Here is a 12,158-nt window from a genome sequence, read left to right on the forward strand (position 1 = left end):
TCCTGGTTTTTCTCCAAACTTTCTGTTTCCCATGTAGGTTCATCTGCTTCTACCAGCCATACATCCAGGATTTAAATTTGTCTATTCACCTGCTAATGTGACATGTTCACTTAGATGTCTCCTAGGCATTTCACACTTCTTATGTCCAAAACTGAACCTTTGCTTTTCCCACATATCAAAGCTTTCTTATGCAAGTCTTCCCATCATAATAAATGGCATTTTCATTCACCCAGCTTAAGTTAGAAAGATGAAAATCATTCTTGTCTCTTTTTCCTAACTTCATCTGTGTCAGTTAGGATCTAGTCAAAAGACAGAAACCACATTAGTTATTCTAACAGAAAGAATTTAATATAAAAAATATTAACCAAATGTTAGATAATCTGGAAAGGAAACACAGAGATATCACAAAGATTGTAAGTGAAGGAAACAGCTACTGCTCTAGGGCTAAGTACAAGGATATGGTTGGAATTACTAAAAGTTTCAGATTATGAGAAGCTTGGATGGGATATTCCATGGAGCAGGGACTTAGGCCTCTAAGGAGGAGTCCTCAGCTAGCTGTTACTGGTATCTCAGGCTGGGGGTGAGGTGGAAATGAAGCTGAATCTGAGATTGTTAGGAAAACTGCAAACTGAAATTCACTGTCACATACTAGATGTAGAACCTTTGCTGAATTAATGCTGGCAGGAAAAAGAAAGAACAGGTCTCTTCTTACCCTCCAGCTTTCCAATATTCCTTTAATGTCTCCTTTTGCCAGAGCCTAACAGGTTGGGAGCTGACAAAGCAGAAATATGGTTTTGAAGAGTCTCCATCTTAGCATCAAAAAAAAAAAAAATCAAGTGTGTAAGGGTGGCTTTGGAGCTAAGAAACAATAGCTTAATAACCGGCACAGTCCACTATTTTGATTACTCAGCACCCATACATCCTATTGTTTCCACCTATGTTCTCTGGACCCTACTTGCCTCTCTAAATTTGATCCCCAATTCTCAGTGCTTTGGGCATTCTAACTTTCTTTCAGATCCTCAGATTCACAAAATAAATTCGTGCCTTGGGATCATCACACTTTGCCCAGACCGCTCTTTATTCCCATGCCAGATTTTTGTCTAGCTAGTTCCTTCTTATTTTTAAGTCTTGGCTAAATTATCTCCTATAAATAATGGGCTTCCTAGACCATGCAGTCAAAGTATCAACTGACCTTTGTTCACAGCACTTTGTTCTTTTCCCTCATTGCACTTACTGTATATTTTCATTATATGTTTATTCCTGTGACTATTTGTTTTACGTCTGTCGCCATCAATAGAATGTAAGTTTCAAACTTCCTTTGTTCATCACTTCTTATATAACACCTAGCACAGCTGCTGACATTTAATAATGCCGAATAACTACGGGTTGGATGGATACCATACTGAACCAATTCACTGTGTTACCAGAGCGATCATATTCACCCAGAAAATAATACATTTTGGGTTGGGTAAGTGTTGGGTCAGTAAAGGGGGTGGGTGGGTGTGAGAAGCCTAGTGGGGAGGATGGTTTTCTCACCCCCATGGTAAGCATAGTGCACCAAAACCAAAGTTGCATTAAAAAAAACAAATTCAAGAAACAGTCATAATCACCTGGGCGGGGGGACAAAATGCACACCTGGAAGAACTGGAAATTGGGAAAGGTAAGTTCAGATTATGAACACTTTGAAAGCTAAGCACAGAATACGTAGCTCTTTGATTTCCTCTAAGAACCAGGCAAAAAGGATTCACCTTCTGTTGCAGTGGCACTAATCTAGTTTAGCCATTAGGAAGTTCTTCCAATAAAAGCTGTGTGTCATTGGAATGGATTAACAAAGGGGCTGGTAACATAGCCACTTAGTAGAGGGAAGGGAAAATTTGCAACCTGAAAGTAAAGAAGAAGAATGAGGGAGTGAGGTTTCTCAAATTCCCATACAGGTGGCCCCTTTTCTTCTTGTTTATCACTGGCCCATCCTAACTGCCTCCAAACAAATCATTTTCACTACAAGGATTAGTGTCTACCAACACCCTTCACCAGATTACGTGGGAAGTTGATAATTTATAGTGGGAATGGCTTCATGGACCCCAGGCTCAGCAGGACAACACACGTGATGGAATGTTCTCCTGTCTCTACCTTGAAATTCAAATAATTTTGGAACAAGGGATCCTGCATTTTTATTTTGCATCAGACCCTGCAAATTACAAAGCCGGTCTTGCTCCCAGTGTAAGTTCCGGGCCATGTTATGCTGAAACAATATCCATTTCTTCCCAACCCTGGGTTTCATTTGAAAACCTCATTTTATTAATATGAATTCAGAAGGTGCTGTGTCCAATCACCCTTCCAATTCCTGAGATTTCCACCCCTGCCCCTCGCTACGGGTGATGTCAGTACTGCTACACAATAAGCACAGACGGGAAATCACACTAGCTTGAATGCCCCAAGATAACGCTCACAAACTAATAAATCCTCTAGAGATGATTTTGCATGTAAGTAAATGAGAGCAGAGGCAGCCTCTGCTTTGGGGACATTTAAGAAGATGTACTTTAATGGAAGCTGCCTCTTTCCTTTCTCTATTACCTCAGACCCCTTGCCTCAAACCAGCTGGAAACAGTGTGAACTATCAGTGCATTATTACCAATCTTAGTTTTCTTCTTAAAGGTTTGTATAGTTCTAGTTCTCCAAGTGTTTTCACCCACCGTGTATCATCTGATCGTCACAGTATCTGTGCGGTAGGTGGGGTGGACCTTATAATCCCGTGTGGCAACAGGGTAAAGAGCAGATATGGGAAGGCAGGCAAATCAGGGTCAAATCTTGTCTAAACCACTTCCTTGTCTATAAAATGGAGTTCTGTAGAAATTTAACATGAATATGTGTAAACTGCAAGTACAATGCCCGGCATGTAACATACATATTATGTTACATATACAAGGAGCTTTTGTTGTATGCATGCTTCCCTGGGGGAATTAAGGACAAGCATGGTCCTGATTAGGACCCATCTCACATCATCCTGGCTGAGACCTGGCTCTGGCAGTTCCCAGAATGCACCTTGCTCTCTCCCAGTCCTTTGGCTTCCCACCTGCTGTTCTATCAAAAATTGCTGCTGCTGTGTTCCATCTGGCTAACTCCCACTCCTCCTTCAGACTCATCTCATGTGGCCCTTTTTCTGAAACTTTCCCAGAACAGCCCTCCTATGTCAGGTGATCCTTCTTGGGCTCCCATCTTCCTCTCTTCTTATCTCCATGGTTGCACAATGTTGAGCTATAGCTGTCTGGTCCCTACTTTGTCATCTCTGTTGTCTATACTGACCTATAGGGCAGGAGCTGTGTCTTTAATCTCTGTTTCTGTGGTCTCTGAGTAGTTACTCAGCAAATATTTGCTCCTTCAATGAATGAATAAACAAATGAGTTTAAAAAGGTAAGGAGAAATTCATTAATTTGCTATGTGTGTGTATGTGCCCCCTGGTAACAGAAGTGAGATGCAAACAAGCCTTTATAATATCCTGGAGATAAGCCAGCATTCCATTTTAATGCTGAAATCAACAGGACACAATTTCTCTAAATAAAAAGGTTTCTTGAGTTTCCAGGAATCTGGCTTGTGGCCACAGGCACAGAAATGGTAGAGGGCTGAATCTGGGTTGGGGGAAGGAACGTCACTCGATTGCAAAGATCATTTTTCTTGGCACTAGTCAAAGAAGAGGTCAGAGACATCTGCGTGTCCCAATGACATCACTTGGCCCTGCCTTGCACAATAGAGGAAAAAACTGTCAGGGCAAATTTCCCGTTTTTCTAGACATAGCTGGGTCACGGCCAAGATTTTCCTCCCCTCTCCCCACCCCTACTGGTCCCAACACTGAAAATGGCTCTTGGAACCCTGGATAAAATTGTCTAGAAAAAGCCAAACTCTTCATCAGATTTGCAGCCATGATTTCAAGGCACTGTTCTATCCATCTTGTCCCTTTATGCTTCCATTCCTCCAATCCGCTTCCATCCAAGAGAACCACCCTCTTCGAGTTGAGGGTTTTCATCTCTAGGCCTTTCTTTGTACTTAAATTATAGATGCACAGATTCTTAGAGCTACATAGCGTTGCTTTACATTTTTCAACGTTATATGTTATATCATGTTGTATGGATTCATCTTTAACCTACTTGTGTTTTTTTCAATATGATATTGTCAAACTTACGCACACGGATGTTTGCAGCTCTGAGCGAGCATCAGCTCCCTCAGGTGAGTATCACATGGCACAGCTGCTGGGTCACACGTGTGAGCCTGGTGGAATGGGAAAGCAGAGGACACATCACACACAGGTCTTTGCTGCTTCTCATCTCAGGGTGAACTTGTAACCGGATGTCACAGGGCTGGGGGTATCTGTGGTCTGTTTTATCACATGTAGACGAGGCTGATGTCATTTCCTAAGCTTTGTTCACATGTGAGTCTATAATCCAATAGTCTATTATTGCCAGAAGAACAGTAGGCTGGCAGTCAGAAACCTCGATTCTGGTCCCTGTTCTGCCATAAAAGCCCATGGGACCCCTGGCAAGTTACTCACCTTCCCAAACCTCAGTTCCCACATAGAGCGTAACTTGACTTCCATAAGCTGTACAGGTCTGGGGGAAACGTTTATAAGGTAGGATGCGGTGAAATGGTTGAACTTTGTACAGAAGGACCAAGTGATAATCACTTCCCAGTTGGGGGTAATCAGGCAAAGCACTTAACTTTTCTAAGCCTCATTTACCTCCTCCCCACAAATTGAGAAAATAACGATTCATTTATATAATGCATGTAAAGGGCTTAGTCCAGGCTGGCATGTGAAGAGTGATCAATGTCACACAGTGTTAGTAATATTTCTCTGGGGATGATCTTTTCTCATTCTTTAATGTAATCTCAGTCCTTCTGCAAGTCTGCCCCGTACCTACTTCTGTGAGCCTTCAGAGGATGTCTTCCATCTCCTGCTACAGATTAAGCACCTGAATCCATCAATGTGACCATGATGGCACCGAGACCTCCACCTGCCGCAGCTGGAGCTCTGCTGGTTCTGACACCATGGAGGCAGCCCCCAGTGCCTGGGCCACCAGCAGTGCATGCACTACCTTTCTTATCACACTTCCCTGAATTAAAAACAAACAGACAAAAACCTCTCCCAGTCCTTATTGTTTCCTTTTGGCTTTTCAATCAATTGTTGTTGTTTATTTTCAAACCCTTTTTTTCTGAGCACTCATGGAAGTCGGGCTGGGCAACGAGTCGGAGTGGCAGAACTTTGCCCCTCCGTCTCCCAGCAAAGGTTAGTTTTGTTTCTAGATCTTATGTTCTTTACTCTCATCTCTTAAGATGAGTTCTTTCCCAGGAAGCTGTTGGGTTCCTCAGGAAGCCTGGTAGCCATGCCCACCTTGGCTCTGGCCAGTTAGGAGCTGCCTCTAGCCTCTACCTGCTGCTCCAGATTCCAGGAAGCCCTTTTCAGAAGAGCATTTCCACCTCCAGCCTACAGAGGCCTGACCTTCAGCGCTTTTTAAAGACACTTACCTTTCCCTCGTGTACATACTTCTCAATGCCTTGGGGAAGGACAAACCCTCTGGCGCCTCTTAGGGGACAGTTAGGGAGTATGGTAGACAGAATCTTTGCCAACAAAGATGTCCACATCCGAATCCCCAGACTGTGAACTTGTTACCTCACCTGGCAAGAGGGACTTTGCAGGGGTAATCAAGTTAAGGATTTTGAGATGGGGAGATGATTCTGAATTGTCAGGGGGGCCCAATGTAATCACAAGAGTCCTTGTAAGTGGGAAACAGACTAGTCAGCGTTAGGAAAGGGGCTGTGAGGATGAGAGCAGAGATATGGGTGTGTGTGAGGCGGATTTGAAGATGCAACCCTGCTGGCTCTTAAGGTGGAGGAAGGAGCCGTGAATCAAGGAATACGGTGGAAGAGGTAAGAACACAGTGCCCCCCCCCAACCCCTGGGGCTTCCAGAGGAAACACAGCCTGCCAACACCTTGATTTTAGGACCCCTGACTTCCAGAACTGCGATGAGATACCTTTGTGTTGTTTTCGACCACTAAGTTCATGGTGATATGTTACAGTAGCAAAGGGTAACTAATACAGTGAGCACATTCAACATAATAAATCCACTGCAGCATTTCTATCTCCGTAAATCTTTTGATTCCTTCGTCTGCCTTAAGCCAAGGCGTTCTGGCGTCTCAAAGTCCTTTCGTCTGAGTCTGCGTTTCAGCCATTCCTCCAAGCAAATATGGAGAACCATTCTCAGCTATGCGAACTCACACACTGACTCCAGAACCTCCAGTAAGTGCCCTGTTTGATAAATTCAGCCTAATCTAAAATGGCGCTCCTTTCTTCCTGGGTTATGCCATTTAGAATCCACTCCCACCCCTTCTCCCCTGGTTTCTGCTGATATAATGAGCAAGTCTTGCAATTCCTGAAGTGTGTGAGACTTCTCCTCCCAGGTCAGGCTTGAAACTCCCTCCCTGAGTCTTGCTGGGGAGCCTGATTCTAGCGTTGTCAGAATAGAGAAACCAGGAATCCCCCGTTATGTCACCACCCCAGGTGCTCGCGTGACATAAAGCAACGGGGGAGGAGGATCTGCTTTGCAGGTGAGGAAGCTTCATTTAAGGTTGGAATCTGCCCAAATATCCTCCTTCCAATCCTCTCTCTCCCAATGTTGTCCTACTTTCACAGAAGAAGATAGTGTGAGGCCGGAGAGGACAACCTTTGATGTAACTCAGCAACCCACGAAGGCAGACCTCATCTGATTTCTAGTTGCATCAGCCTGTGGCTATAAGACACGAGAGGTTTTTAGAACATCCGTAGACGTTCCTTGGTTCTCCGGTTCTTAAAAATAGATTTTAAACCCTGAGCTCATCGTATATTTTTTTCATTAAGCTTTCTGGCAGAGTAAAAAACATAGCTCATATTCTCTAGGTAGGATATCCCTGTTGCTTTCAAATCCAACCAGATAAGACCACCGTCTCCAAATTCCCCACTTTTCTGGGAGTACTGATACTAATTATTATTAGGGTAAAAGTTCAGTTGCAGAGAATAGACTCCACGCTAGCGGGTTTAAGTAAGAAAAGGCCTTTATCACGGGCTATTAAACACATTCCAGAATCATTAGGAAAGCTGCAGAAACAAACTCCGGGCTGTACTTCTAAGAACAACTTTTAAATTACACTGCAATATCTGGCAGCTCTTGCCTCTGCCACAGTCCGATGTCAGGAGGCTGCCAGCCCAGGGATGAAGGCTGCCTGCACGCTCACTGGTCCCAGAACCACACTAGCTCTGCTAGGACCCAAACAGACAGAAAGGAGGCTCGTTGTCCATATCACATTCAAGTCCCAAGCAAATGTTTATGCTCAGCAGACCTACATCGCATCCAGAAAACCTAAGTGCAAGGGAGTTCTAGGAGATGTAATCTTTAGCATCCCAGCCTCCGCTCTAGGAAGGCAGGTGAAGAAACCAATCCATAGCGTTTGCTCACTTTCCTTGAGGATTCCTAGGTGAAGTACCATCAAGAACCATCAAGGAGGGACTTCCCTGACGGTCCAGTGATTAAGACTTCGCTTTCCAGTGCAGGGGGTGCGGGTTTGATCGGGGAGCTAAGATCCCACATGCCCCAAGGCCAAAAAAACCAAAGCATGTAACAGAAACCATATTGTAACAAATTCAATAAAGACTTTAAAAATGGTCCACATAAAAAAAAAAAATCTTAAAAAAAAAAAGAACCATCAAGGAAAATTTTGCGATGCCAGTAACCTGAGGCAAGTGGCTGCACTGAGTTTGGGACATGCCAAGAATCTCTTCTTGGCAAAGGAGCTGGGAGTCAGAGCAAGGAAGGAGAACCAGTTGTCTCGCAAGTGAGGAAGGCAATTCAACCTCAGTGCAAGTAATCTTGGTTCAGAAATTTGAACTCTGAATTGTGTTCCATTGCTATCTTTTTGTGTTTTGGATTTCTCTTCATAGTTACTTTTATCTTATTTTTTTAAGTTCTCTAGTTTTATTTCAGAAAGAAAGAGAAAAAATATTATTCAAGATATATAGCCGGAGCAATAGTGAGAGAGGAATGGTTCCTACCAGAGGGGAATTCCCTCTGACAAGCTTCTCTCTTTAACACTTCGCAGCTTATGTTGAATTTGGCAAATGGGAGCCAAAGATGTGTGGTTTTTATTTTGAAATTTGGATCTATACAATTAACTAAGTGAAAGCTAGCATGTTATATGAATGCTGATTAATTACTCCTCGTTTAAATAACAACAATTAAGACATTGTTCAAGCTGTACTGGTTTGCATATGCAAATGGTGTTTTTCTCCACTACGAGAAACTCACTGATCACAGCTGCATGAAAAATGTCTGCTTTATGAAGTTTCCGTCAATCTTCACATGATAATGCTTAGTTATGCAGAATTGATTAGCATCTGCAAATGAGGAGATCTGACTTTCATTTACGTCTACCTTTAACTCCTAGAATTGCCCAGTTAATCCTTAAGAGGTCTTATGAAGAATAATCATTTAATAGGGAATCAAATAACAAAACATTTAAACTGGGATGCACATATGTGAACGAGCTTGAGAATGTGTGTGCTTCTAATAAATGGAGTTTATGGAGCCTTTTGATTTATATAAGAGCAATAATCCCTGAGAACCCCGAGCAGCTCACATTGGCAAGAGTCTCCTCCATGAATAAGACTGTCCTTGTTTTCTCTGCACCTTTTTCCACTTTCCCATAAGCATTTTTAAACTGTACTGTTTTTCTACACTGAAGTCATCAAATTACCTCAGAATTTTGCAATAAAGTCAGAGAAAGGCCATTATTGAATCACAGCTGAAACAGCTGCATAAGCTGTTTTAACATCTCCCACACTCTGCCACCAGAAACCATTGGCTCCACTTGCAAGTTTTTCTCAGCTCACAACAAGACTGGTTTGCTATCATTTATTTGAATGTATATTGGAGGTTTGCACCTCTTAAAAGAGAAACTGGCTCTAAGCCTCCAAACCCAAATCCATGGTAAGAAACCATCTCCCTTTTTTACCCAATTACTCGGTCTGGAAGCCAAATATGCTCTGAAAGTAACCTTGGGCATTGGTAGAAATCCAACATGGATAATTCTGTTAAACAAAAATGTATCCAACTTTTCTCTCAATTATGCAGGTCCAGCCACAAACCACATTGTTCCTCTGGGTCTTAAACATTGGGTGATTGACCTGAGACTTTCTGAGAATTACAAGATTAGCATCTGTGGCTGAATATGTAACTTTCTCCATTTAAAGGCTTTCTTCTTCAGTGCTGTGCTATTGATTAATTTGTCATCTGTTAGCATATTATGTTTACTACCTAAGACACAGTCCCAGAGAGGAACTCTCCATGAAACACCTCCTCGATGATAATTTAAAGTACAATGGTACATCTTAACTACTTTTTGGAGAACAGATGTGATGCTGAATAATCAGTTTTATTATTCATCTGCTTCTCTCTTCTCATATCTTTCACAGACAATATTTATCAACTGGATAATTTCTCTTATATCATCAAGGAATTAGTCACATGTGCTTGTAGTGTGTAATTGGGGGAAAAACATTTCCTAAGACTAAGGGGAGTTGATATATATTGGAACTGACTAAACTAAATATTTTATTGATTCTTATAAACTATTCAAACTCATTCAGATGTTTCATGTTCTCAGACGGTTATCATTCAGTGCCTCCCTGAAAATATATCAAGGGGCTCCTGGGGGCATCAACATCTTCAGTTGCAAATAGCATCTATCTCCATAACAAGAACACCTTCCTTGGCCTGGCTTCCTTACCTGGCAGGAAGGCAGTGCCAGGTAAGAAGGGCAGTGTTTCTCTATCTTCCCAGAATAAGAACTGACTCCAGTGAGAACGCACGTAGGAAATCTACACGTTCTTAAGGACCAGATTAATCAACCATGTTTGGTAGCTTTCATATAAGCACGTGGGAAAACTTGCTCCCATGCTATTTTTGATCATCTATTCTGGAGAGGGCACGATGGTTTATTTCATATGCCATCTCCAATGAACTAACAGTAGCTCCCTGGAACACTAGGTTGAGAGGATTCTGAGGTCGTGTCTGAGCTTACTAGGAAAGAACCTGTGTGTCAGACATCATCTCTGCCTCATCTTGCTCACGTCTTTTGCTCTGGCCAATGCCTCAGCAGCACCTGTGCACAGGTGAGGGCTGATAGGACCTCACTTCAGCCGCCTTGTGCACCTTTTGTCTTTTGTCCAGGGACACCTTTGCCCATTTCGTGAGGGATGTCTGCAGGGACTGGGTTGGCCCTTCTGCCAGTGGGCAAATTGCTGGGACAACCCTTGACCTTGGGCTGGGAGCCAGTGACTAAGTACTCCATTTTTGTCTTGGACAGGCAACTCCGAGGAGCATTCTACACCATTGCTCAGGTGGTCCTTAGGGCTGAGCCTCAGTTGCCCACAGCAGTAACCAGCACCGTGGGGCATCCATAGGTTGGCTTCCCCACCTTCCCTCTCGCTTTCTCCTCAACTCCCCACTGCTGTCCTCTGAAACCACATCTCAAAGTAAATTATTTCCATAAGAATTCTTATTTCTAGTTCTGCTTTTGGGGGGAAATCCAAGCTGAGGAAAAATGCCATGCTAAATTATTGGGGTTAGCCCTGAGTAAAGAGTTCTTAGGGAGCTAAGCTCTAAGCCACATAGTTGCCACACCTGGTCCCTTCCGCCCTTTATAATGATTTAAACTCTAATCAGTAACAGAGCAACTCCACTGAGATGACTGGTCAGTTGAAAATTGTTGTCATCCTGTAAAGTTTGAAACCAACCATGTGTTTTACATTGAAGTTCAATCTTTGGTTCATTATCTCTAAAAATCAAGACAAATTGCTCATTCTCCTCATCATCCACAACATCAACAACTTATCTGAGTGTTTCTTCTACGTGTGTACATTTTAAAAATATGATCTAAGTGTTGGTGGGGAATCAAGCTTGCAAGACTAAAATGTAAACGAGAAAGAAAAGACCCAAGGGCAAAAGTTAATACTATGAAATAGCATATTCTAAAAACTAAATAAATGGCACAAAGAAAAGATTGTTAGCTTTAGAGTGACTCCTCGGGGAAGAGGTGGAACTTGATTGAGTTGGATGTCCAAAGGTCTGAACAGGCAGAGGAGTAGATGGAGAATTCCAGGCTGAGGACTGGTTTGAGCAAGAGTGCAGCATGGGATGTCCATGGCGTGGTCAAGAAACAATTAGTCAACTAGTATAGGGGAGAGGACATTTATGGAAATGAAGAAATCTGGAGAGATAGGTTGGTACTAGACTATGGAGAAACATAAAGATCAGAATAAGAAATCTGGTTGCTTATTCCACAAGCACTAGAGTCTTTTTGACGATTTGTTGATTCAAACAGCTGCCAATTATGCTTGAACCTTTTAGACCAGGAGCAATAAGAAAATATCTCAGGCCACAGGGTAGAACACAAAGAAGGAGACCACAGTCTGCTCTTGAACCACACAAATCTTGGGAAGAGTAAGAAGTGAATGTGGAAATTTTGAATAATGCTTGAACACAGGGGAGGCAAGAGGCAAGAGGCAAGACCTTAGAGTTTGAGCCTGAAGCTTCCAGCCTCGATACCAGTGGCTTTTCTGAACAAAGTCACTGATTTTTACAGAAATCATCACCTCCAGATTCTGACTTAGAAGATGCTTCTAAGAAAGAATGTTTACAAGGCATTAAAATTTTAACCACCTAATATACTCAAAGACTTTAAATGATAAAATAATTAGGCAGGCAGGATGGAGCAGGAAAAAGGCTTTAAAATCCGCAGTGAGAGGATGGGCTCAGCTGCCTCCTTGTAAATTTAATTTTATTTATTTTTTCTTATTATTTATATTTTTAATTCTACTAAAAATTCATTCACTCAACAAATATTCTTTGCTTATTATGTACCCTGGAAGGTTATCAGAACACAGGCTTGGTGTCAAAGCTGCATCTAAACTCATTTTCTGACCATGGGATTTTGGCAAATTGTGTCTAATTTCTGGCCCTCAATTTTTCTTTATGTAAAATGGGAGAAATAATACCCACCTAATAGTCTATTATAAGAATTACATTTATAAAATGCCTATAGTAAGTGAACAATTAAAGGCAGCTTAAAATTTTTGAAG

At 42.3% G+C, this 12,158-nt stretch overlaps 1 long non-coding RNA gene across 1 annotated transcript in view; it reads right to left on the reverse strand.

The window, feature by feature from the left end:
- Positions 1-256: 256 nt before the first annotated feature.
- Positions 257-12,158, reverse strand: part of LOC133084863 (uncharacterized) — a 165,599-nt gene continuing 153,697 nt past the window's right edge. Inside the window, exon 3 of the long non-coding RNA XR_009699478.1 lies at positions 257-299. This is a non-coding gene — a long non-coding RNA (uncharacterized LOC133084863). The remainder of the gene's footprint in view (positions 300-12,158) is intronic.

The sequence above is a fragment of the Eubalaena glacialis genome, chromosome 2 (assembly GCF_028564815.1).
Source record: "Eubalaena glacialis isolate mEubGla1 chromosome 2, mEubGla1.1.hap2.+ XY, whole genome shotgun sequence".
NCBI lineage: Eukaryota > Metazoa > Chordata > Mammalia > Artiodactyla > Balaenidae > Eubalaena > Eubalaena glacialis.